This window comes from Callorhinus ursinus, unplaced genomic scaffold, assembly GCF_003265705.2.
Source record: "Callorhinus ursinus isolate GAN/ISIS: 27379988/994484 unplaced genomic scaffold, GSC_fseal_2.0 scaffold19, whole genome shotgun sequence".
In the NCBI taxonomy this organism is placed as follows: domain Eukaryota; kingdom Metazoa; phylum Chordata; class Mammalia; order Carnivora; family Otariidae; genus Callorhinus; species Callorhinus ursinus.
In genome coordinates this window covers 36,515,629-36,539,967 of record NW_027397081.1, presented here as the reverse complement: position 1 = coordinate 36,539,967, position 24,339 = coordinate 36,515,629, and the positions used below count along the sequence as shown (strand labels likewise).

The following is a 24,339-nucleotide window of genomic DNA, read 5'->3' as shown; positions in this document are numbered from 1 at the left end:
TGATTACACATGGTTCATACATTTTCTAGAAGATTGTCTTATTTTTAAGAAATGATCACATTGAATTAATCGTATCATATTGGTAATTTCCTTGAGAGCCTTTTTTCTACATTGGAACTGAGGGGCCACAGTGAGAATAGATGTCACTTTACAGATGGATTTTTTCTAATTCTCCGAATTAAGTGTCCATACCATAACAAAATTCTTCAGTTACTTTAATGTTCCTAATCCCATGCAATGTTTCTATTTTTTCTGAGATTTCTGCAACCCTTTGTACAAATTACTTTTATATATGCAATGCTTCCAAGTTTACTCAGCTACCAGTAGATTACAGTAATTCCCATTTTGTTTTGCACATTTCTTTCAGTCACATACTCTTATAGGTAAAAGCGGATGTGGTCGTGCTTTGTTATCACTCTTCCCACCATCTGAAGAACACTTCCCCTGACTTTTCACTTAATTCCACTCATTCCTTCAAGATAGTTTTATATTATTTCCTTCACTGAGTAGTTCCCTCACCTTGCTTGAATTGATTTCTTCCTTTCCTCTTCGCCTATAGAAAAGTGTGTTTGTAATTCTGTACTGATTAGTTTAATTCAACAAAACTATTTTCTGGGTAGTAGTGTGGTGCACTGGAACTGGATTGAAACCTGGCTCTACCCCTTCTAGCTGTGGAATCTTAGACAAGGGACTTAATCTCTCTCTACCTCTCTTTCCTTATCTGTAAAGTGAAAAAATAATGGTATTTACTATTTAGGATTGTTCTGAGGGTTACATATGTTAATCTATAAAGTGCTTCAGTGAAAGCCACTGTGTCTGGCACTCAGGTTTTACACTAAGCAACTCCAGAAGTACCATTCACATAGACTGCAGTGTAAATGCTGTCCCTGCAATTGTGCAGTATACCACCTGAACAATAGTAAATGGCTACCCTACTCAGAACAGCACCCAGCACATAAAATTGGCTCTAAGTTTCTAAAAGTATTAGTTATTATTGTTATACTTTGTTTTATAGTGAGAAAAAAATTTTCCTTAGATTATTTCTTGATTTTTTACTTCACATCTTTCCCTTCTTCAGCTCCTGGAAGACTTATTTGCTCCTGTTTTTTTCTCTTGTATTTAGTTATTAATCACTTCAATTCATTGTTCTTTGGACTGTATACACCATCCCTAGGAAACTATAAATTATTAAAATTAACTTTAAAATGAAGTAAAATTAGAAAGATAAATATCCAGGTATGACAGTGAGAAAGTTATCTAAAAGACCCTCCTGTCTCTATTAAAATGACTTTTCTGTACCGAATTATTGCTTTTAAGATCAACGAGATTCATTCTCTTATAAACACCACATAATGGTGTTCTTAAAAATAACAACAAATGCAGCACAAATAATAAATTGTGTGTGTAAATATTTATGCAAAAATGTCAAAATATTGGTAATTTAAAACTGTAGTCCATTAAAACATCAAAAACCAATGTGAGGGGGCACCTAGGTGGTGTAGTTGGTTAAGCGACCAACTCTTGGTTTTGGCTCAGGTCATGATCTCAGGGTCATGTGATCCAGCCCCATGTGGGGCTCCCTGCTCAGCAGGAAGTCTGCTTAAGACTGTCTCTCCCTTTCCCACTGCCCCTCCCTATTCCTCTCCCAAATAAGTAAATACATCTTTAAAAAACAAAACAAAACGATGTGAGGTTTGTTTCAGCTGTGGAGATGGTTTGATATTAGAATATCTAAGAATGCAATGACCATATTAATTAAACAAAAGTTTTTTTTAAAAAGCAAGTGAAAAATTATTTGGTAAAATTTAATATTTCAACAAAAGAAGAAATAGTGGTGGACCAAAATAAACACATTATTTTATGTTTAAAATGTGTTCATATTTATATCTCACATTAAATGTCAACACTGTGCTTTAGGATTGAAATCAGAAGTATGCATATTTATATTTATATTCAAAGAGGAATAATGGTTGATAGTTATTTTTGTTCTTTGTTTCAGAAGAATTAGGCAATTCTGTTAGACATTATAAAATATTACAAAAAGACAATCATAATGTTCACCTTTTTCTACATACTTCTTAGAAGAGAGATTATTAAACAACATTTTTTATTTAGTGGTTTATTGTTTACCACAACAGTCTTTGATTAAAATGAACTAAAAACTATTCTCATGATCCTTTTTTTTTAATCACACTTTCAGTTATTGTGTGCCTAAATTGATGGCTTATTGGTTTCAGTGCTCAAAATTAGTTTTTTTAAAAAATCTTGAATTTCTTTTTACTGAGTTCTTGATTTTGATTTTGATTTCTATCACCTAAAATATATCTACAAGAAATTTTCTCTTCTTTTTTAAGTTTTTTTTTTTTAAAAGTAATCTCTACACCCAATGTGGGGCTTGAACTCACAACCCCAAGATGAAGAGTTGTATGTTCTACCAACTGAGCCTGCCAGGAGTCCCAAGAAATTTTCTTAGATGAGATATTAGTAATTTAATTCATTATTTCAGAGCTTTGACTATTCACAGATGTTTTATTTTCCCACACAAATAAGTTTGCACATAAAAATTTTTGCATCAAATATGTTTTCTTTAAAACTTTTTTAACAGAAAAACAATTTTTAACAGAAAACAATTCTGTTTTCTTTGGATATGCTATTTTATTCATGAGAAATCTGAATAATTAGCTACATTATTTTCTTATAGCTAAGTTGTTTTTGCTACCTGAATGGTTATAATATTTTTTCTCCACTGTTGTTGCAGTTCAAACATTACTGACAAAAATCAGATAAAACCCAAATAAAAAAGAGATATATACTTTTCATGGATTGGAAGATATTGAATGATATCAGTTTTCTCCAGAATGATCTATTTGATCAAATTTCTAGTAATATTTACTAGTGAAACATAAAATTATTAATATACTTATATAAAATATATTATATTTACATATTATATAAAAATGTATTTCATATATAGCTGAAACACTACTTGAAGAAGAAAAAAGATAAGGTGCTTATTCTGATATCAAGTCTTTTTTTTTTTTTTAAAGATTTTATTTATTTATTTGACAGAGAGAGACACAGTGAGAGAGGGAACACAAGCAGGGAGAATGGGAGAAGGAGAAGTAGGCTTCCTGCGGAGCAGGGAGCCTGATGTGGGGCTCCATCCCAGAACTCTGGGATCGTGACCTGAGCCGAAGGCAGACGCTTAATGACTGAGCCACCCAGGTGCCCCTCTGATATCAAGTCTTAAGAAAAAGTTACAAAAAATAAGATAGCATCATACTCACAATGAGAGGAAGAAAAGAATAATAGAACAGAAGAGAGACCCCCCAGAATTAGATTCATTCCATATGGACACCTGATTTATGACACAGATTGTACTGCAGAATAGTATGAAAGGGACTACATTTTCAATAAAAATACTGGAATGATGGATAAACACTTGGAAGAAATTGAAACTTGATTTATATCTCCCACTATATACAAAAATCAATTCCAATTTTTAAAGGCAAAACAGTTTTTAGAATATGAATGAAGAATATATCCATGATCTTGTGGTAGGAAAAATTTTTCTTAAACAGAACACATACAGCACTAACCATAAAGGAGAAGACTGATAAATTAGAAGACTGACAAACTTGACTATGGGAAAGTTGAGGACTTCTGTTTACTAAATATTATTTATTGAGTGAGTAAAAATGCAAGCCATGTAGTGGGAGAAAATATTTGCAACATATACAACTGTCAAAGAACTCTAATCCAGAATTCCTACAAATTAATGAGAAGAAAACTGATAAATATCAGTAGAGAAACGTTTAAGAAAATGAACAGTCAATTCAAAACGTACTCAAAGGAAACTGTGCTCATTTTCAGTAATTGTTAGGAAAATGCAAATTGAAATCAGAATATGATACCAGTACACAATGATCAGAATGGCTAAAATGAAAAAGACTGATAATAATAAATGTTGACAAAGATGTGAATCAACAAGAATTACCACAAACAGTACTGATGTTATAAATAGGTACAACTACTTTGGAAAATAGTTTATGTTATCTACTAAAATTGGATGTAAGCATATCTATAACCCAGAAATTGCACTTCTCGGTATATAGCCAATAGAAATACATAAATACATGGATTAAAAATATGCAAAAGTCGGTTAAGCATCTGACTTTGGCTTAGGTCATGATTTCGGGGTCCTGGGAACAAGCCCCACATTGGACTCCATGATCAGCCCAATGTCCCTCTCCCACTGCCCCTCCCTGACTCATCCAATCTCTCTCTCTCAAATAAATAAGTAAAATCTTTAAAAAATATGTACAAGAATAGATGAAGTATTCATAATTAACCCTCAATTTGCAAATAACCCATACATCCTTGAACAGTAGAATTATTAAATGAGCTGTAGTATTTTCATATAATGTAATATCATATGGCAATTAAGGTAATAAACTGCAGATGCACTCAACGGTATGTCCTACAGAGCTGAATCCTACAGACAAAATATTTTAGAAGAATTACAAGAAAAACAATGAGGCATAATACCTACCGTAAAAATGCTAATTCACATCCTTACACACACATATAGGTATTATAACTATAAACAATAGAGGAGTTGATCAACATAAAAGACTTTTGGGAGCAAGAAGATCATGCTTAGGACCTCAGCAACGCTGTTGATGTTCTAAATTTCTTGACCTCGGTACTGGTTTCCTGTTGGTAATTATAATAATGTATTAATGTGAACATTTATATTTAATGTATTTTTTCTGTGTGAGGGCTATTTCACTATGAAATATTTTTTGCTTGTTTATTTCTTAAAAGAAACTAGGCCAAAAGTTTAAGTTTCAAGAGTGCAGTTCTAGTACAGTGACTCTTCCTTTAGGTCTTCTAAATAAGATATATGGTCTATCAGAGAATGTTATGCTACTTCAGGTGAAAATGCCAGTTTGAAATATATCAATTAGATTCTGAAATATTAATTTTTTGGAATACTTTATTGATTTATGGAACTAATAGAAGAAAATATTTGATTTTGAAACTAACACAGGATATATGTTTGTCATCTATGTGCAACTGATAAATGAGTCTGAGATACTTCTAAAAGTGAAACTGAAACTGTTCACTTATTGATGATGTGTTCACACATCTATATTATCTAAGGAAATGGCCACAATTATGAATCACCTGTCCCATGGTTAATTTATAGGCGCACTGTCAGATGATCTGACTTCTGGTTTTAACCTTTCCAGATTTTAACTTTGTGACGCTAGACTGTCATTTGCAGGCTTTGTCTGTTTTAATTTACCTTGTCTTAGAAATTACACTAATTAGAAAGAAACATCATTAACAAAAGATTTTGATAGTCTTTAGAGGGTGGATTTATACATTTAGAATGAATATGAGAATAATATAACTATGAAAGATCATGAAGTTTTATATTTGCTTAGATCTACTACACTGAATGGTTTAACTATTTTGACTAAATAATTTTTTCTGACATAGTTGTTTGATGTGAAACCCTGTTCAATTCATACTTGAAAAATAAATTTTATTTTTTAGGCTAAAAAAATTGTGAAGATCCTACAGCAAGTTTCCATAAGCCCTACACCCATTTTCTCCTATAATTATGATGTTAAATTAGTATGGTACATTTGTTATAATAAATGAATAAATATTGGCATATTATTATTAACTAAAGTCCATAATTCATTCAGTTTTTCTCAGTTTTTACCTAATTACTTTTTCTGTTCCATGATTCCATCCTAACTATGTTTAGTTGTCATGTCTCCTTAGGCTTCTCTTAGGTATGGAAAAATATTTTACATACCATATTACATTAGTTTCAGATGCACAACATAGTAATTTGGCAATTCTGCACATTATTCTATGTTCCCTGTGACAAATGTAGTTACTATCTGTCACCATACAACGTTATTACCTTATTATTGACTATATATTCCCTATGTTGTATTCTTCATCCCAGTGGCTTATTTATTTTATAACTTTATCCATTTATCCATGCAAACTTAGGTTGCTTCTATAACTTGGCTATTGTAAATAATACCTAAATAAACATTGTGGTGCACATATCTTTTCAAATTGGTGTTTTCATTTTCTTTGGGTGAATATCCAGTAGCAAAATTATTGGATCATTTGGTATTTCTCTTTTTAATTATTTGGAGAACCTCCATACTGTTTTCCGTAGTGGTTGCACTCATTTACATTCCCACCAACAGTTCATAAGGGTTCTCTTTTCTCCATATCGTCACCAACACTTGCTATTTCTTATCTTTTTGATACTAGCCATTCTAAGAGGTGTAAGGCGATATTTCATGGTTGTTTTACTTTGCATTTCCCTGGTGATTAGTGATACTGAACATCTTTTCGCTTGTCTTTTGGCCATCTGTATGTCTTCTTTGGAAAAATGTCCATTCAGGTCATCTGCCCATTTTTTAATCTCCTTCTTCTCCTCCTCCTCCTTCTTCTTCTCTCTCTCTCTCTCTCGGTGTTGAGTTATATAAATTCTTTACATATTTTGGATATTAATCCCTTTTTTGGAAATATCATTTGCAAATATCTTCTTCCATGCAGTAGGTTGCCTTTTTGTTTTGTTGATGGTTACCTTCACTGTGCAAAAGCTTTTGATTTTGATGTTGTTCCAATAGCTAATTTTTGCTTTTGCTTCCCTTGCTAAGAAGACATATTTAGAAAAAAGTTGCTAAGGCCAATGTCCAAGAGACTGCCTGTCCTTTCTTTTGGGAATTTTATGGTTTCCTGTCTCACGCTTAAGTTTTTAACCCATTTTGAGTTTATTTTTGTGTATGGTGTAATAAAGTGGTCCAGTTTCATTCTTTTGCATGTAGCTGTCCAATTTTCCCAGCACCGTTTATTGAAGAAACTGTCTTTTACCCATTATACTTGCCTCCTTTGTCATAGATTAATTGACCATATAAACAAGGATTTATTTCTGGACTCACTATCCTATTCTAATGATCTGTGCCTATTTTTGTGCCAGCATCAGGCCATTTTGATTAGTGTAGCTTTGTAGTATATCTTGAAATCTCAGATTGTGATACCTGTAGCTTCGTTCATCTTTCTCAAGATTTCTTTGGCTGTTCAGAAATTTTTTGTGGTTCCATACAAATTTTAAGATTATTTGTTCCAGTTCTTCAAAAACAATGCTTTTGGCATTTTGATAGGAATTCCATTGAATCTGTTGATATCTTTGGGTAGTATGAACATTTTAGCAATATTAATTCTTTCAATTCATGAGCATGGTATATCTTTCCATTTGTTTATGTTATATTAAATTTCTTTCATTAATGTTTTATAGTTTTCAGAATACCAGCCTTTCACATGGTTGATTAAATTTATTCTTATGTATTTTATTCTTTTTGGTAGAATTGCAAATGGGATTGTTTTCTTAATTTCTCTTTCTGCTATTTTGTTATTAGTGTATAGAAATCCACAAGATTTCTGTATATTAATTTCAAATCCTGCAACTTCACTGAAATCATTTATTAGTTCTAGTAGTTTTTTTGGTGGAATCTTTAGAATTTTCTATATATGGTATGTCATTTGCAAATAGTGACAGTTTTACTTCTTGCCTACCAAACTGGATGACTTTTATTTCATTTCTTCTGATCTTTGTGGCCTAGTACTATGTTAAATAAAATTGGTGAGAGTGGATATCCTTGTCTTGATTCTGATCTTAGAGAAAAAACTTTTGGTTTTTCACTATTGAGTATGATGTTAGCCATGGGTTTGTCATATATAACCTTTATTATGTTCAGATATGTTTTCTTTAAACCCACTTTGTTGAGAGTTTTTATCGTGAATGGATGTTGGTGATAAAAATGGATGTTTACATGGAGACAAAGAAAAATGAAAACACAATGATCCAAATCTTTGGGATGCAGCAAAAGCAGTTCTAAGAGGGAGGTTTATAGCAATACAGATCTACCTCAAGAACTAAGAATAATTTCAAATAAACAATTTAATCTTGCTTCTAAAACAACTAGAATAAGAAGAACAAACAAAGCCTCAAACCAGTAGAAAGAGGGAATAATAAAGTTCAGAGTGAAAATAAATGAAATAAACTAAAAAAAAAAAAAAAGATCAGTGAAACCAAGAAGTGGTTCTTTGAAAATATAAACCTGACAAACCTTTAGCCAGATTTATGAAAAGACAAAGAGAGGACTCAATAAATAATACCAGAAATCAAAGAGGTGAATTAACAATCAACATCACAGAAATACAAAGGATTGTAAGAGACTACAAATGATTATATGTCGACCAATTGGACAACCTAGAAGAAATAAATAAATTTCTAGAAACATAAAATTTTCCAAAACTGAATCAAGAGGAAATTGAAAATCTGAACAGATTGATTATTAAGAACAAAATGGAATCAGTAGTAAAAACAAAACAAACAAAACAAAACAAAACAAAAAATCCCTCCCAACAAACAAAAGTCTGTGACCAGATGGCTTCAAGTGAACTCTACCAAATGTTTAAAGAAAAGTTAATGCCTATTTTTCTCAAATTATTCCGAAAAATAGAAGAGGAAGAAAAGCTTCCAAATTCATTCTACAAAGCTAGAATTATCCTGATACCAAAACCAGACAAATGCCCCTGCCCCCCGCAAAAAGAACTACAGGCCAATATCCCTTATGAGCATAGATGCAAAAATTTTCAACAAAAAAATTAGCAAACCTCATTCAATAATACATTAAAAAATATTCACCGTAATCAAGTGGGATTTATTCCTGGGTTGCAAGCATAGTTCAATATTTGCAAATCAATCAACATGATACATCACATTAACAAAATGAGATAAAAGCCCTATGAACATCTCAATAGATGCAGAAAATTATTCAAACCTGTTCTTAATGATCTTGACAGTTAAGAGAAGTATTGGTCACCTTTTACGAAGATGGCGCCGAAGGCTAAGAAGGAAGCCCCTGCCCCTCCCAAAGCCGAAGCCAAAGCAAAGGCTTTGAAGGCCAAGAAAGCGGTGCTGAAAGGCGTCCACAGTCACAAAAAAAAAGAAAATCCGCACGTCACCTACGTTCCGACGACCCAAGACACTGCGTCTGCGGAAGCAGCCCAAATATCCTCGAAAGAGCGCCCCCAGGAAAAACAAGCTTGATCACTATGCCATCATCAAGTTCCCCCTGACCACTGAGTCAGCCATGAAGAAAATAGAAGACAACAACACGCTTGTGTTCATTTTGGATGTCAAGGCCAATAAGCACCAGATCAAACAGGCTGTGAAGAAGCTCTAGGACATTGACATGGCCAAGGTCAACACCTTGATCAGGCCTGATGGAGAGAAGAAGGCATATGTTCGACTGGCTCCTGACTATGATACTTTGGATGTTGCCAACAAAATTGGAATCATCTAAACTGAGTCCAGCTGGTTAAATCTAAATTAATTTTTTTTCACCAAAAAAAAAAGTATTGGTCAGATATTTTATAATGTATCCCTCAAATGAGATTTGTCTTTTTTTTTCTAATTAGACTGAGATTATGGTTTTTTTTTTTGGAGAAAGATCACAGATAAAGTGCCGTTTTCTTTTTTTTAAAAAGATTTATTTGTTTATTTGAGAAAAAGAGAGAGAGCACAAGGCGGGGAAGGACAGAGAGAGAGGTTCTCAATCTCAAGCAGACTCTCCGCTGAGTACAGAGCCTTGGTGGGGCTTCCATGACCCTGAGATCATGACCTGAGCCAAAACCAAGAGTCAGTTGCCTAACTGACTGTGCCACCCAGGTGCCCAAATGGCCATTTTCATTCTTACATTGTATCAAGGGTACATACTTATCAACATGACATATTATGTAGATTTATTATATATTATCTACACAATATTTTTGGAGGTTTTCTGCATGAGATATTTGTCTCCTCTATTTATTTATATCATTATGGATTAAGTCAGATTTTAAGTGAAATCTTATATACCTATCTTTGGTTCACTTCAGTTCTTTGTAATCTAATCCTCAAATTATCTCTTTAGCTTCATTTATTACCCACAGAGACAGACTTAATTGTTTTCAAATTGTTCTACACACATTCATTATTTTTATATTGGCAAACCTCTAGCAGAAATATTCATCCTAGAATATTCATCTAGAAAAATTTATTCATCATTTTACAAGATTAAGTTCAAATGTCACTTCCTCTGTGAAGCTTATGCAACTTTCCTGAATGTTCAGTCCTTAACTGCTTTTTACTCTGAAAACATTTTGCATATGCCTCTTTTTATAGCACTTATTAAAGTTTATTGTAGTTATTGACTTATATGGCTTTATATGCTATTTAGTTGTGAGTTGTGAGGAACTACATATTCTTCTAAACAAAAGCCCCTGAGCCTAGAAGTGTCTAAAAGCCAAAGTTAAAATGTGTATGAAGAGTAAAACAACTTCAAAGTGAGGGATGTCATGAACTGTCTTGAAACACTTATATTTCCACCTCTGCTATATTATTGTGAAGAAAGTCTTTGGGTGGAAATCACATCGTAGTACATTGTTTTCCTAGTTAATCCTACTACAGTAGAGGCTGTATGTAGCCGACTCTTAATTATCTTCTTCAGTCTACTTTCTTACTTCTTCCAGGAAATACAGACATGGTTAATTTAAAATAATGTGTCTTCACCATGTAGTTGCGTGGGGGCTCTGTTTCAGAGGACCCGTTATAAATCTTTACTTGCCAGGGTAATTGTAATCAGAACATTATGGTAACTTTATAAAATTTGACCAGATTGGTCAAATCCTCTATACAGACTTTGGTTTCTCACTCTTCATTGTTAGTTTCAGCTTTCTGAACTGCCCAGACAGCAATTTGCTATTTTATCTTATAAGTCTCTCACATTGTGTTGATTGGATGGCATCTTATTGCTTAGTGATTTTAGCTTCAATTTACAAAGGGGTAAATTGTTCTATATTGCATTTCCCTGGTTTTGTGTAAGTCATGATAGAATGATAAAATGGGTTCTAAGACATGTTAGTTTCTTTTTGAAAAGCTATTAGAGATCTCTAAAACACTAAAACTTTTTGGAAGTGGGGAAGATGAATAGGAGGGCATTGCTGGTCTCTATATAAGGAATAAAGCTTACTGTTTGTTTTGCAAGGTAGAAGTCAGGTATGTTCACCTACATGGTTGGTGAATGTCTTCTGATGCATGCTGAATGGGCAGCCTGCCAGGTCTAGACACTAATTAGAAGAGCGAATTGGCCCACCTCTAGGTAACCCCCCTTTTAGTATGGACTTACTTTATTTAAACTGTTTTTTAATTAGCTCCTATTTGGCACAGATGGCCAGAGAGCACATTGCAGAATTTTAAGTCAAGCTCTAGGTCGGTTGTGATTTGCAATGTATTTGGTCTTGAGAAGAGCATTTGCCAGGATGTCTGCAGAGAAAATGCTTTTCTACTGAGCAGGGAATCATAGGCTATTAAGAGGGCACTGGGGGCCCTAGGCAGAGGTGGAAAAATCAACACGGTTTTGTGGTAGAATGACTTTTCCATCAGATTTCTGATTGCCAGGAGCCAGCTGGGATGAGATTTAAAAAAGAATTTACAGCTACAAAATAACATTGAATTCTGGCTTCCACACTTCTTGACTGCGTAATTTAAGACTCTGTTTCTCAGCCCAGTTTTTCATTATTGCCCCACTAAGAAGACTTTTTTGACGTGTTTTCCTAATTACTCCTCCATGAAATTTTAATAATGCCAGAAATACTGTATATTTGTTTATATACTGTATGTATGCCTGAGCTTCATACATAAAAAGAGTAAACAGAAGCCTCACTCTATTCAATACAGAGTTGAGAATAACTAAATAACATTTTTAAGTTATAAGAAAATTTAAAAATTGAAATTTCTAACTATATTTGTTGAGTGACTTTTAATGTAACTTACTTATATAAATTATAATGTATCAAATTGTATGTGTAAATTAGCAATTTGTATAAATATATACTACTACTACTACTAACAATGTAATCCAATTTTAGTAAAATCATTCAAAACAGTTTCTTTTCCAGGAAGAATAAAACAATCCAAAATAATCTCCTAGAATTATTTTTTAGTGAACATAACTTTTGAATTTGCTTGAGATAAGAAAAGAACTTTTAACTAGCTGTTAGACATTCATTCAAATATTGTCAACATTTTTCTTTCCTATACTGGGAAAATAATGTTTGGTTGAATAACATTTGTGAAATTAAATAATAATATATGTACAGTTACTTATTTTCAAAGTCCATGTCACACACAAAAGCACTGAACATCAAATAACATTCATAAGGTGGCCAATGGATGACAATAGACATGTATAGTTCCTCATGATATGACTTTAAGATTAAACAAAATCAATCTAGAGAAAGTCCTCTAATCACAGCCATCTATTTAAGATAGATCTGTAGTTTTGATCTTATACACATTTTGTGCATGTTTCATGAATTTGATGTCATTGGTACTTGTGTGATACTTAAGACAACTGAATGGCAATAATATTTTGTCAGGTGGGGACCTTTGTCATCAGTAAGATATATTCCTCTCCCTAAGGACTAATTTTCATCCCCTTGGAGACATTTTCAGGGCCAGTGAGAGCGCATGGTTTAAGGTAAGGTCATTGATGCTGAGAGCCTTGGATTCTTAATTTTAAAAATAGGGATATTATCATCAAACTCTGGTTTAAATGTGTGAAAGCACCTAATACAGTGCTTGGTTATTTATGGAGTTCATTATTAGTTCAAGCAGGATTTTTGGAATATTAACCACGTGACAGACATAATGGTAGGTGCTAGGGATATAGAGTTGAATAGCACATGGATGACACGTAGCCAAAAATTTACTGTTTAAATAAGTAGATAAATATGTAAGTAGATAATTTTAATACAATATGACAAGTACAGTTGTAGTAGTGGCAAAGAGGAGGGATCCTCTTAGTTTTCCGATGGGTCAAGGAAACAGGAAGATGACAGATAAATTTCATATTAAAGGATGAATAGATAATGAGTTTGGAAGAAGCCTCGGTGCACGGGGGCACAAGAAGAACAATTTAAGTGAGGGGAAAATGTGCAATGGTAACATGAAGCTATATGTATATGTGCCATTTGTAGAAGAAAAAACAATTCTAAATGTCTAAGAGGTAGATTTAAAGAGACAGTGTTTTGGGAGAAGAGATTGGGATAGGTAGAAGACAAGTCACAGACAGCAATCTGTGTAATATTATAGAGCTTGGATTTTATTCTGTCCATTGGTGCTTCTTACTCTTTGTCCCTGAAGTACACCTAACGGAGACTGCTACAATACTGCATTGATATTTCATCTGTTAGTCTAAAATTTCATGGTTGACTTTTGGATTCTACTTCATTACATGCCTACTTACTAATATAGTAATACTTTAAAAAGTACTTGCCTATTAAATTGCTTCCAAAAATATTTGAATAAAATTGGTGGTCTAGAAAGTTGTGCCATGTTAATGCTTTGAATTTCCCTTGGTACATCTCTGTATGTGTGGTAACAGGTATGCCTGGGTTTGAGAAGTATCACCTTAGGTTATGAGAACAATTTAAGGATAGTAGAAAAGGACTGACATGCCCATATTTCTTTTTTAAACAGAATATTCAGGGGCAAGAGATGAGGATGAATTTGAAGGAGATGAGTGAAAACCATTAGGGGACTACTGCAACAGCTCAAATGAATGTTAAATTAAGCTTCTATTCTCCTACAGAGACTGGGAGATGGGGGTGCTATATTCCTTGATGATTACATTTCACCCAAAAGGATGGCTCCTAGATCCTTTACTTTATGAACATATTTACTTTTTAGGCTTCCATGAGCCTATCACCCTTGATTGTCCTAATCTGACTTCTCCTAGACCTCTTTTGTGGGTTTCTTATCTTCTCTTACCAACTTTCAAAATAATGGTGTTTCCTCTGGCTCTTGTTTTAGCCCACTAGCCTTCACTCCACATGCTCTCCTTGAAGATCTCAAACACTCTTATGCGTATAACAATTATTCTAAAATATTTCTGGAACACTATATCTAAAAATTTGCTAATTATCTACCTCAATGTCTTATAGGCACCTCAATCCCAATGCCCAAATCCCAAGATGCCACTTGTCTTCTTATCTGCATTAGTTACAATTTACTGGCCTCAGCTCCAAATTCACCCTTTTTTTCCTTGCTTTATGATGCTGGATCTGGACTCTGTAAACATCTCTCCTTTGCCAGCCAGCTCATCATTAGGCTTGGTTAATAGAGGGTAATGGAGGGAAACTGCAAAGCTATAGTAGAAGCAAAGGATTTCACTTCCAGATTCTAGTGTACAGTTTTTGTTTCATCACCAGCAGATTGGTGTATATGTGGCCCGAGTAGTACTCCTCTTTATGTCCCTCGGAGCCTGCACTCTCCAGCAAATTTCTCCAACCATCCACTTGGCTTTTCCTATGTTCCAGTTTGTTGGTTCACAAACTGGCCCCAGGGCAAGGAGAGAGAGAAGAAAGAGGTAGCCACTCCAGACTCGTAGGCAGCAGGTTTAATACATAAGGAAACTTACATAGGAGTCTTGTCCTGAGCACCTGCAAGACAAGTAGATCTTTGCACCTGTCTACCAGAATCTTAAAAGTTTATATAAAGGCTTTAACTGGGTTTAGTCATGTATATCATCCAGATGGTCTCAACACCTTATTCTCTCAAGACTATGACCTTAGAGCATCTCCCATTGTGGGAATGGTGGGCAGAACATAAATTCCAAAGACAGGGAATAGGAGGAGAAGTCTTTGATTGCCTGATTCCAGCTTTCAGGTCAACAAGCTGTCATACCCTCTCAATGACCTCCTCTAGCACAGCTTAAGCCAGCGACCTCTGGCAAGTGTTTCCAGCCACTTGGCAGACCACTTTTAGAGACCACTTCTGACCTTCAACCGCTGGCAAATTTGTTTACCACCAGCAAGCTGCATTTTTCTCTTTCAGCCACCTCAATCTGAAAAAGGTTTGAATCTCCATCTTGGAGTAAGAGAAATCTGCTAAGTTCTTAGTCTTTCCTTGTTTGCTGTCCCTAAGCCCTAGAGGAAGTGACTATTTTTGCTTTTGCTACTTCTATACCACTTAAAGTTCTCTGTTAACACCTTTAACTAAATTTTGTAGTTAATTATTCTTTGTATTGAATTTTCTCTCTCCAAATTACTGGTGTCATTTGTCCTGACTGGACGCTGACTAATGCATAATTAATACCAGAAGTAGTCCCAGGAGACAGACACTCAAAAATGAGATTTGGGGACAGGTTTGGTCCTTCCCTTAGATTTGAATGTGAGGCTGAACTACCTGCCAATGCAAAAAGATATGCTGCTAATCCATGGCATGCCATGGCTTCACAGTTAGTGATGGTATCAGTGTACTTGCTCATGCTGATGTTCCAACAAGGAGAGATGGATCACCAGAGTCAAATCAGCCATCAAATCAACTAGCAAGAAAAGACATGAACAAAGGCAATATGTATTCCTGATTTAAAGCAGTCTGAAAGAAAATGAATCTAAGTTTTTTTTTTATTTGGAGAGATACATAATTATTTTGAGATGTTTGAAAAGAAGAAGACACACATGAAGCAAGCTGGGGACAGCTGAATGATCAAATGAAATAATCTAACTTTTGCATAAGAAAAGCTTGAACATGTTTTAGCCTGCAGATGTCCTTTGCTTGGCTTACATTATGTTCTTATTAAAAAATGTGGCTTTGGATGTCTGGGGAGGGGCAAGAATTCCCTATTATCTTTTATCTATCTTGTAACATTTATTTATATTACCTGCCTTATTCCTTCAGGCATTTTAGAATACTGACATTTGCAATACATGTTTCTCGAATTTGAAATAATGGACAAAAGGAGATTGTTAGTAATTCTTCTAGAAAGCAATTTATAGCATAACGGTTGTAATAAACATGAGAACTAAAAAGGAACTTTGAAATACTTCCATGCCTTTATGGAAGTATTGTTCTAAGAACAGCAAAGGTAAATGACTTTTTCAAGATCATTTGGCTGTTAAATGGCAGATATATGGTTAAAATTGGGGCTCTTATCCACTAGACTCTCAAGAACATCACCATAATCTACATGACTGACATTCCCATCCTGACACTCTCTTTAGCACCTAGTTTCAAAAACAAAAAACAAAAACAAAAAAACAAAAACAGTGGGCCAAAGAGAAAGCTTATAAAAAATAAAACCATGCCCTTCAGGAATTGACTAGAATGTAATTTCACTGTTTTTCTTTTCAACCAAGAGATTTTTCCTAAGTATTATCAAACAAGTTAAAGCTATCACTTGTAGTTTGCTAGCCCTGGGTTTTAAAGTCAAAGGTATCACTGATTTCCACCACACCTTAGAGAATTTCTTGGTATATATTTTCTTTGAGCCACTGAAATGATGTGGTTAGTAGAAACAGAATCCTTTAGTCATTAAAATTGCCCTTTGTCTTTCACTAACAGAGATGAGGTAAGAATGAATGAGCTAATGTTGGAAAATTGCTTTGAGATCTTTAAATGCTAGTGGAAAGCAAAAGATCAGAAAGTCCAATTTTCCTCTTCCATCTCCAAGGAGTGCATATCTTTTCAGTGTTTCAGTACATAGAAAACCAAGGAAATGAATAGCAAGCTATAGAAAAGTGAGGAGAAGGTTTACATTTTTTTTTTCCTTTAAAGATTCATTTATTTACTTAGAGAGAGAAAGAGCATGGGTGGGGGGAGGAGCAGAAGGAGAGAATCCTCAAAGCAGACTCTCCAATGAGCTAGGAGCCTGACTCGGGGGCTCAGTTCCACAACCCATGAGATCACGACCTGAACTGAAACCAAAAGTCAGATGCTTAACAGACTGAGCCACCCAGGTGCCCTGGCTTACATTGCTTTTGTAATAATTTTTATGAAGACAGGAAGGAAATGAAAATATCTGTCACCTATTGGTGAATGACTGCTCTATTGGACAAATCTCACCGAGATCCTACTTGCCCCTTTACATACCTCATTTTTCATATGTAATCAGAGACAGTAGAGCATGGTAGTTAATAGATTTCTACAGAAAGACAGATTTGGGTGTAATACCAAGAGCTGTCTCTTGCTATCAGTGAAAACTTGAGTGAGTGATAATTTCTGTGAGGCTTGTTTCCATCATTGCCAAACAGAAATAAGATTATTCCTAATCTGTGAGATGAATATAGGAAATCAAGGAAACATGCATATTAAGTGCTTAGCAAAGTGCCTGGTATTTCATAAGCATTTAACAAAAGTGAGTTATTATTTCTTACTGCTACTACTATGGGAAATAATACCACTAGTAACAGTGAAAATAATAATAGAGTCCTTATTATGTCACTATTCTGTATAAAACCCTTCAGTGACTTCATTCTGCCCATGAAAGAAAGTCAAAATTAAAAGTATAGATTCAGGGTCATGAAATTAGCCACTTACACATACATGCACACAAATACACTTTACTTCGTATCTAGATTGGCTTGCTCATCCTTCCAAGCATGTCAAGTCATTTTATACCTCTGCAATAGTTATTTCTACTGTTTTCTCCACTTATTAAGAAAGCCCTTATCTCTATTGCTATTTTAATGAAACTCGACTCTTCATCAAAACACCTTTTATAGAAAGCACATGTGCTCTCCAAAATAGCAGTTTTCTCATTCTCTGGGTCCACTGTTTGGAAGTCTGACTCATCCATTAAATTTCAAGACTTCAGGATCATGGTCTGTGCCGTCTTTATCTGCACATCACACAAGCATTGGGGCGACACTGACCTTCCGTGAAAAGAGCAAGTAGCATTTCTCTCTGGACCAAGAAGGCAGTGCATCTCTGCCTCTGTTTACTGCCCCTTTGATTGTTTTCTTAGTTGACAGTGTGGCTGCTTATCTTTCCCAGCGGGTTGTAGTTTGGCAGTGGATGTGGTACTGTGTGACATATGACCATGTTCTGAGGACAAGGCATGTTGGAAGTAGACTGCATGAGAAGAGGAGAACAGAGGCAGTGTGATATGAAAGCATTCAAGGCTTGCAAAGCAGACGCCATGTTTTAACTTGGACATTTATTAAGCCACATGACATTGAATGTGTCCCTCGGCCGTCCTGAGCCTCTGTATCTCCACCTGGAAAAAAGGGAACAGTTATTTTTATTTTTATCTATTTTTTAAAATATTTACTTATTTGACAGAGAGAGAGAGACACAGCGAGAGAGGGAACACAAGCAGGGGGAGTGGGAGAGGGAGAAGCAGGCTTCCCGCGGAGCAGGGAGCCCCATGTGGGGCTCGATCCCAGGACCCTGGGAATCATGACCTGAGCCGAAGGCAGATGCTTAACGACTGAGCCACCCAGGCGCCCTGAGAACAGTTCCTTTTATATCATAGAATTCAGTAAAAGATTAAATGAGATAAAACGTGAATCAATTTGTGCGAATCTTGGCACTCAACATGTTGTACTTAATGCAATGTACTTTTCCCTTCTTTCCTCCTGAGAGGTGTCAGGATATAATTTATTACCTAAAGAATAGATTCTTGTCCATCTTTAAATAAGATATTCAAAACATGCAGTGTTTTTATGAATATAGGTCACTTGATAATTGAAAATGACCAAATGTACAGATGATAAACTAGAATTGATAGTGAACACAGTATTCATAAGGCATAAAAATAGCATTGAACAAGTGCTTATTAATCTCTTAATAATGTCAGTCAGAGAACCAGAGGTGAGTAAGATTAAGGTGTCAACCTTGTGATATGGTTCTTTTAACTTCTAAGTTTTTGGATTTCAAGTGACACAAAATCAATTGAAGTCTGACAGCTGTTTGGTAAGCTATGTAAAATGAATTTGGTGAGTCAGCTGAGCTCCTAACGGCTAATGACTTCAAAGTGGCGATGTGTCTGATAGGTCTGATTTGTCACCAGTTATTGTGGGTTTTCCTAGCAATTTGGCTAAAATAGGGTGGGGGAGATTCTATTACTGAGTAATACCGATCTGAGAAGGTTTTTCTTCTCTCAACAAAAATATCAGAGCATTGAATTATAAGCTGCATTAAATATTAATAAGGTACACATTTATATTAAAAACAAGATAGCAGTATACCCTGATCCTTTTTAGGTTATATCCTCTCTGTTAGTTTACATTAGGCATCTATAATACAATTCTGTTGTATCTCTTCCCAGAAACATACGTTCTCAGTTTTCATAGTCCTCTTTTTGAGTCCTGCTGCTGATCAAATCATAGCTGGACAATTTCTCTTCCTTTCTAATCCTTTCTAATTAAAGCAACAATTATCATTTCCCTAAATTATTTTAATCAGATTACTCCCTGCACAGGAAACCATTGTAGCTCTTAATTAGCTCTTGAATCAAATGCTTCAGCATCTGCCCCAAGGCCTTCAACTCCTGTTGCTCATTTTACTGGTTTTATTTCATGGTACACATATTTGGATAGAATGAACCTTCTTTTCAACTAAGCACACCTAGTTACTTCTGTCTCTGAGTTTTCAGACTTCTTTTTGTCCCTTTAAAAATGTACTCTTCTCATATTACACTAAGTTGTGTTGCCTCCCTCCTTCGGGTTTTTTCTTTCAAATTCACCTTCCCTGATGAACTCTCATTAACTTCTCTGATTACCTAGATTCTGGCTAATTCCTTCACTTCAGCATTTCCTTAGCTTTTTGGGACTGAATTCTATAGGGCTGAGAACTTATCTTAAAAAGCTAAGCATTCAATAAATGTTAGCTATAATATATAACTGTATTATATAAATTCATGTATAATTATATTAAATTATATAAATATAAATTACACATAATATATAGTATAAATTATGTATACTATAGTAAATTATTATATATTAAAAATCACAATATATTAAATAAATATTTACTAAATTATGTACATGTAATAATGTAATTCCAGGCTGTCTTTAAGCACTTTGGATATATAACTAAAAAATGAACACAACTCTGTAAAGAAGGGGCTTTTCTTGTAGCCATTTTACTGATAATGAGAATGAGGCACAGAGAGGTAAAATAACATGCCTGAAGTAATTGGCTTGTAAAGTTGGGAATGAGAGGATTCTGAAGCAGGCCATCTGCTTCAAATATGCACTCTTCATCACCAGACTCTAAGATAGCTGCATTAGCTTACATTCATGTGTGGATTTTCTCTGTTGGAGGTTTAATGTCTTAGTTATATTTGCTTTGTTTAACTCCCATATTTGATTGGCCGAACCCAGAGGTCAGAAACTTTACAGATCAGTCACATATCTAGAAATATGCTTTCCACAGAGTAGAATCTCAAAACATTGCTACCTAACCCACAAGCTAATATTTCAGGAGGGTTTGTTTTTTTTCTCATGAAATTCTGGACTAGGGTTTAATTTTTCATGTGGTTTTCTCCCAAGTTTAAGGCAGTCAAAAAGTTGGAGTTCTACAAAATTCTGAAGATGATATTTTATTCATTGACTGAACAATACATGTTGGACATTGGGCCAATCACTGAGAATAACCAGGGGATAAAATCATCCCATTTGGTGAAATAGCTATCCCATTGGAGGAGGTGGACATTAAAACGCAAAAGGCAAATATTTAAATTTTTGCTATGAAAATATACTGTTATAATATTAATTGTAATTTTATTATAGTTTCCAAAAGTGCTCTTCAGTAGGCATACAGGGAATTATAAGACCATAATAAAAAGATTTGACTTCGTTTGAGGGAATCAGGAAAGTGTTCCTTGAGAAGGCTGCTTTTAAGGCTTAGAGGATCATTGGAAGTTGACCAGGTAAATGGGAGGTGGGTGTGGAGTAGCATTATGGACAAAAGAACAGCTTACGGACAGGTCCTAAGAGGATTAGGGGTTGGAAACTGAAAAGGAAGCCAGAATGGCTGCACTGCGATGGGCAACAGGAATGTAGAGTGGGATGAGACTGGAGCGGTAGGAAGGAAACAGAACACAGGGTTAGTGGACCTTGGTGGTATCTGTGGTTAGCACTTTACAATCCCTTTTCTGTGTTTGTCTTTCCTCCATAGATAGTCTTCCCCCCAGCCCTCAAGGATTCCCATGTCCTCTATCTCTTTCCGCTCTCAATACCAGCTCTTGTGAAATGACAAAAATTTCAGTAATGACTGAGGATCCTTAAAGTATAATACTGCCCACGGACCTTTGTATTATAATAAGAAGCAGAACCTATCTTCTGTCCCAGCCAAACAAATGAAGATATAACCACTGTCTTTTATTCATGGACCATTTAGGTACATGAGCCGAAGGGCAGTTCTTTTAGAGGTTTAGAGGTGGTAATACTGACATCATACTTACAGGCAGCCACCTACCTGCCAGTCTAAGCTTGGTAATTATAAAAAAAAAAAAATTCTCTCTCTTTAATCCTTGTCCTTTAGGTGTTTCATCTGTTTCCGGTCATTGTGAGGGTGATGGGGCTCGGGGTGAGAAGTATGTGGGTGGTGGCATGTAAAAGAGACAGTTAAAAAATTATTAATGGTTTGTGTGTGTGCATGTGTGTTAAGGAAAAAAGGCAATTCCTCATCAATAAATTTGGTATGTAATTCTTTAACTGGGTGGTCAGCCATTCTATCTCATAAATAAGTCAAAAACTCAAAAAGTAATCCTGAATTCTTCTATGGTTTTTCACTTAAAGAAAACACAGCATCTAGATCTTTCTTCACATATCATGAATCATGTGGGGTTTGAACCTGTCACTTCAAGGCTTGATTAATAATATGCCTAATTGCTTTCCTTTTCCTTCCCACAGCTGGCAGATGGAGTGTTGTCCACGTGACTGAACCACATTGACGGTATTTACGCTGCAAACAAATGGTGTGACAGTCTGCGGATTTCTCCCCTTTGATCCAAATACCCTAAAGACAAAGCAGAATTCTGAAAATTTATCTGTGTTTCCACTCTAGTCTCTGCTGCCTTCTTAATTTTTATACGAGCACACTTGGGATTTGAGCCCATCTAAAGGTGAACTTGAGGATCGTAGCTCATTTCTGTACAGCTCGCATGATGAGTAACTTAGAAAATACAAGCTTTGAGAGAGATCTTTAAGACATGCACTGCTTGTTTTGAGAAGAACATTCATTAGCATTGCTGCTCTTCATGCTCTTTGGTCGTGCAAGGAATGTAGCATTCAGAGCAGACATTAATTCACAGGGTTTTAAAATATGCATTTGGAGGTTTCGCAGCTCCCAAACAATTTTAGTTTTCCCTTTTGCTAGTGTTTGCCTTCAGCTTGGGATGTAAGTGCTGTGTCTTCATTAGTTAATGCCCATTTGCTATTCAGTTCAGTGGCCTTTGGGATTGGAACATGTGGGAGAAGGTATCCCCTACAAGGTACACAGTATGAAGGAGAGGCAGATTCTATGATATCAGAGATGAAGTCATGCTCTTCACAGGTAACACCTGCTGGGGGAATTGTTTTCTGGGGGAGAGTTCAGTTGCACAAGTCATAATAACCTGAATTGACATGGAGCAGATGGGTAGAAAAACAATGAACAACGAAATTAACTTTCAAGGATGGTGTATGCTGAGCAAAGGTTTTTACTTGGGGATAAGTAATGTTTAATAGCCTCAGGGAAATAGAAAAAAAATTGAAATAATGGATTTTGGATTTTGAGGGTAATTTAGGATATTTTTTTCATTTTAAAATTTAAATCATTTATTAAAGTATTCATTTGATAATGTACTAAATTGTGTGCTGGAAAAATTAATAACACAAATAGCTAACTTCTTGAACCTCCCTCCCTCCTTTCCTCCCTTCCATTCCTTCCTCCTTCCTATCCTCTCTGGTCTCTTTTTTTACCAAAGTTATAACATATACTCTTTAAGTTGTAAAATGATTTTATAAAACTCTTCAATCTCTTAGCTCTGCCCTCCCCACCCAACTTGTACCCCTTACCCCACCCAAGGTAAGAGATACTCACTTCTTTTGGCTTACGTTTTTTTTTCTTTATTCAAAATATTTAGGGCTATTTTAGTATGCTTCTGTTGACATCTGGATTCTCCATTAGGCTATATTTATTCTCCACCTCGGAGAATGAGAATATACTTTTTCTTGTTTCACACTCATTCACCAGCTCCTGCTACACACCAAAGAATCCTCTCCATTCCCCTTTGCCCAATGTTGCTATCACCATAATTTCAGTCCGATCTATTCCATGTTTATAGCATTTTGATTATGAAAGCACTAGTCACAGGTGAGCCATGCTGTTTCCTAGGATTATTATTTCTGTCCTCCTCATCTTTTTTCCCCTTATAAATTAATAGTTGTTTCATTTTCATATCAAATGATTTCTATTTAGTTAACCATTGTTTCTACCCCAAATCCTCTATTTTCTAAACCGCAATATATTTAGATGATGTAAAATTTATATTTAGGTGATGTAAAAAATATATTTAGACGATGTAAAAATTAATCAGTTTCAAGTGTTTGAAGATACCTTTCGGAGCTTTCTAATCTGGTTGCCCTGACACTGGGTGCATGGTGGTTCTTCTGAGAACTCCTTTATCAGCATCCCAGTGCTTCTTTTCACCTTTATTCTGTTAAAAGCTCTATTTGTATTATGCAGCCATCAAAAGGAATGAAATCTTGCCATTTGCAATGACATGGTTGGAACTGGAGGGTGTTTGCTGAGCGAAATAAGTCAGTCAGAGAAAGACATGTATCCTATGACCTCACTGATATGAGGAATTCTTAATCTCAGGAAAAAAACTGAGGGTTGTTGGAGTGGGGGTGGGGTTGGAGGGATGGGGTGGCTGGGTGATAGACATTGGGGAGGGTATGTGCTATGGTGAGCACTGTGAATTGTGTAAGACTGTTGAATCACAGATCTGTACCTCTGAAACAAATAATACATTCTATGTTAAAAAAAAAAGAAGAAGCAGAAGAAGATAGCAGGTGGGGAAGAATGAAGGGGGGGAAGTCGGAGAGGGAGATGAACCATGAGAGACTATGGACTCTGAAAAACAAACTGAGGGTTCTAGAGGGGAGGAGGGTGTGGGATGGGTTAGCCTGGTGATGGGTATTAAAGAAGGCACGTTCTGTGTGGAGCACTGGGTGTTATGCACAAACAATGAATCATGGAACGCTACATCAAAAACTAATGATGTAATGGATGGTGATTCACATAACATAATAAAATAAAACTAAAAGAAAAAAAGCTCTCTTTGTTGTATTCCATGTGTTTCTTCACTTTGTTGGAGCACAACCTCTATTAGTTCTGAAGAAAGAGGGTGATGGGAGTTAAATTTTTCGAGTTAGCCTGTCTGAAATATTTCATTCTCAGTTACATGAAAT

General features: G+C 35.2%; 1 long non-coding RNA gene and 1 pseudogene across 1 annotated transcript in view; both read left to right on the top strand.

Moving 5' to 3' along the window:
- LOC141374601 (uncharacterized) overlaps positions 1 to 23,414 on the top strand; it is a 143,703-nt gene extending 120,289 nt beyond the window's left edge. Inside the window, exon 3 of the long non-coding RNA XR_012381617.1 lies at positions 21,796 to 23,414. This is a non-coding gene — a long non-coding RNA (uncharacterized lncRNA). The remainder of the gene's footprint in view (positions 1 to 21,795) is intronic.
- On the top strand, positions 8,937 to 9,450 carry LOC112840339 (large ribosomal subunit protein uL23 pseudogene; annotated as a pseudogene).
- Positions 23,415 to 24,339: the final 925 nt, after the last annotated feature.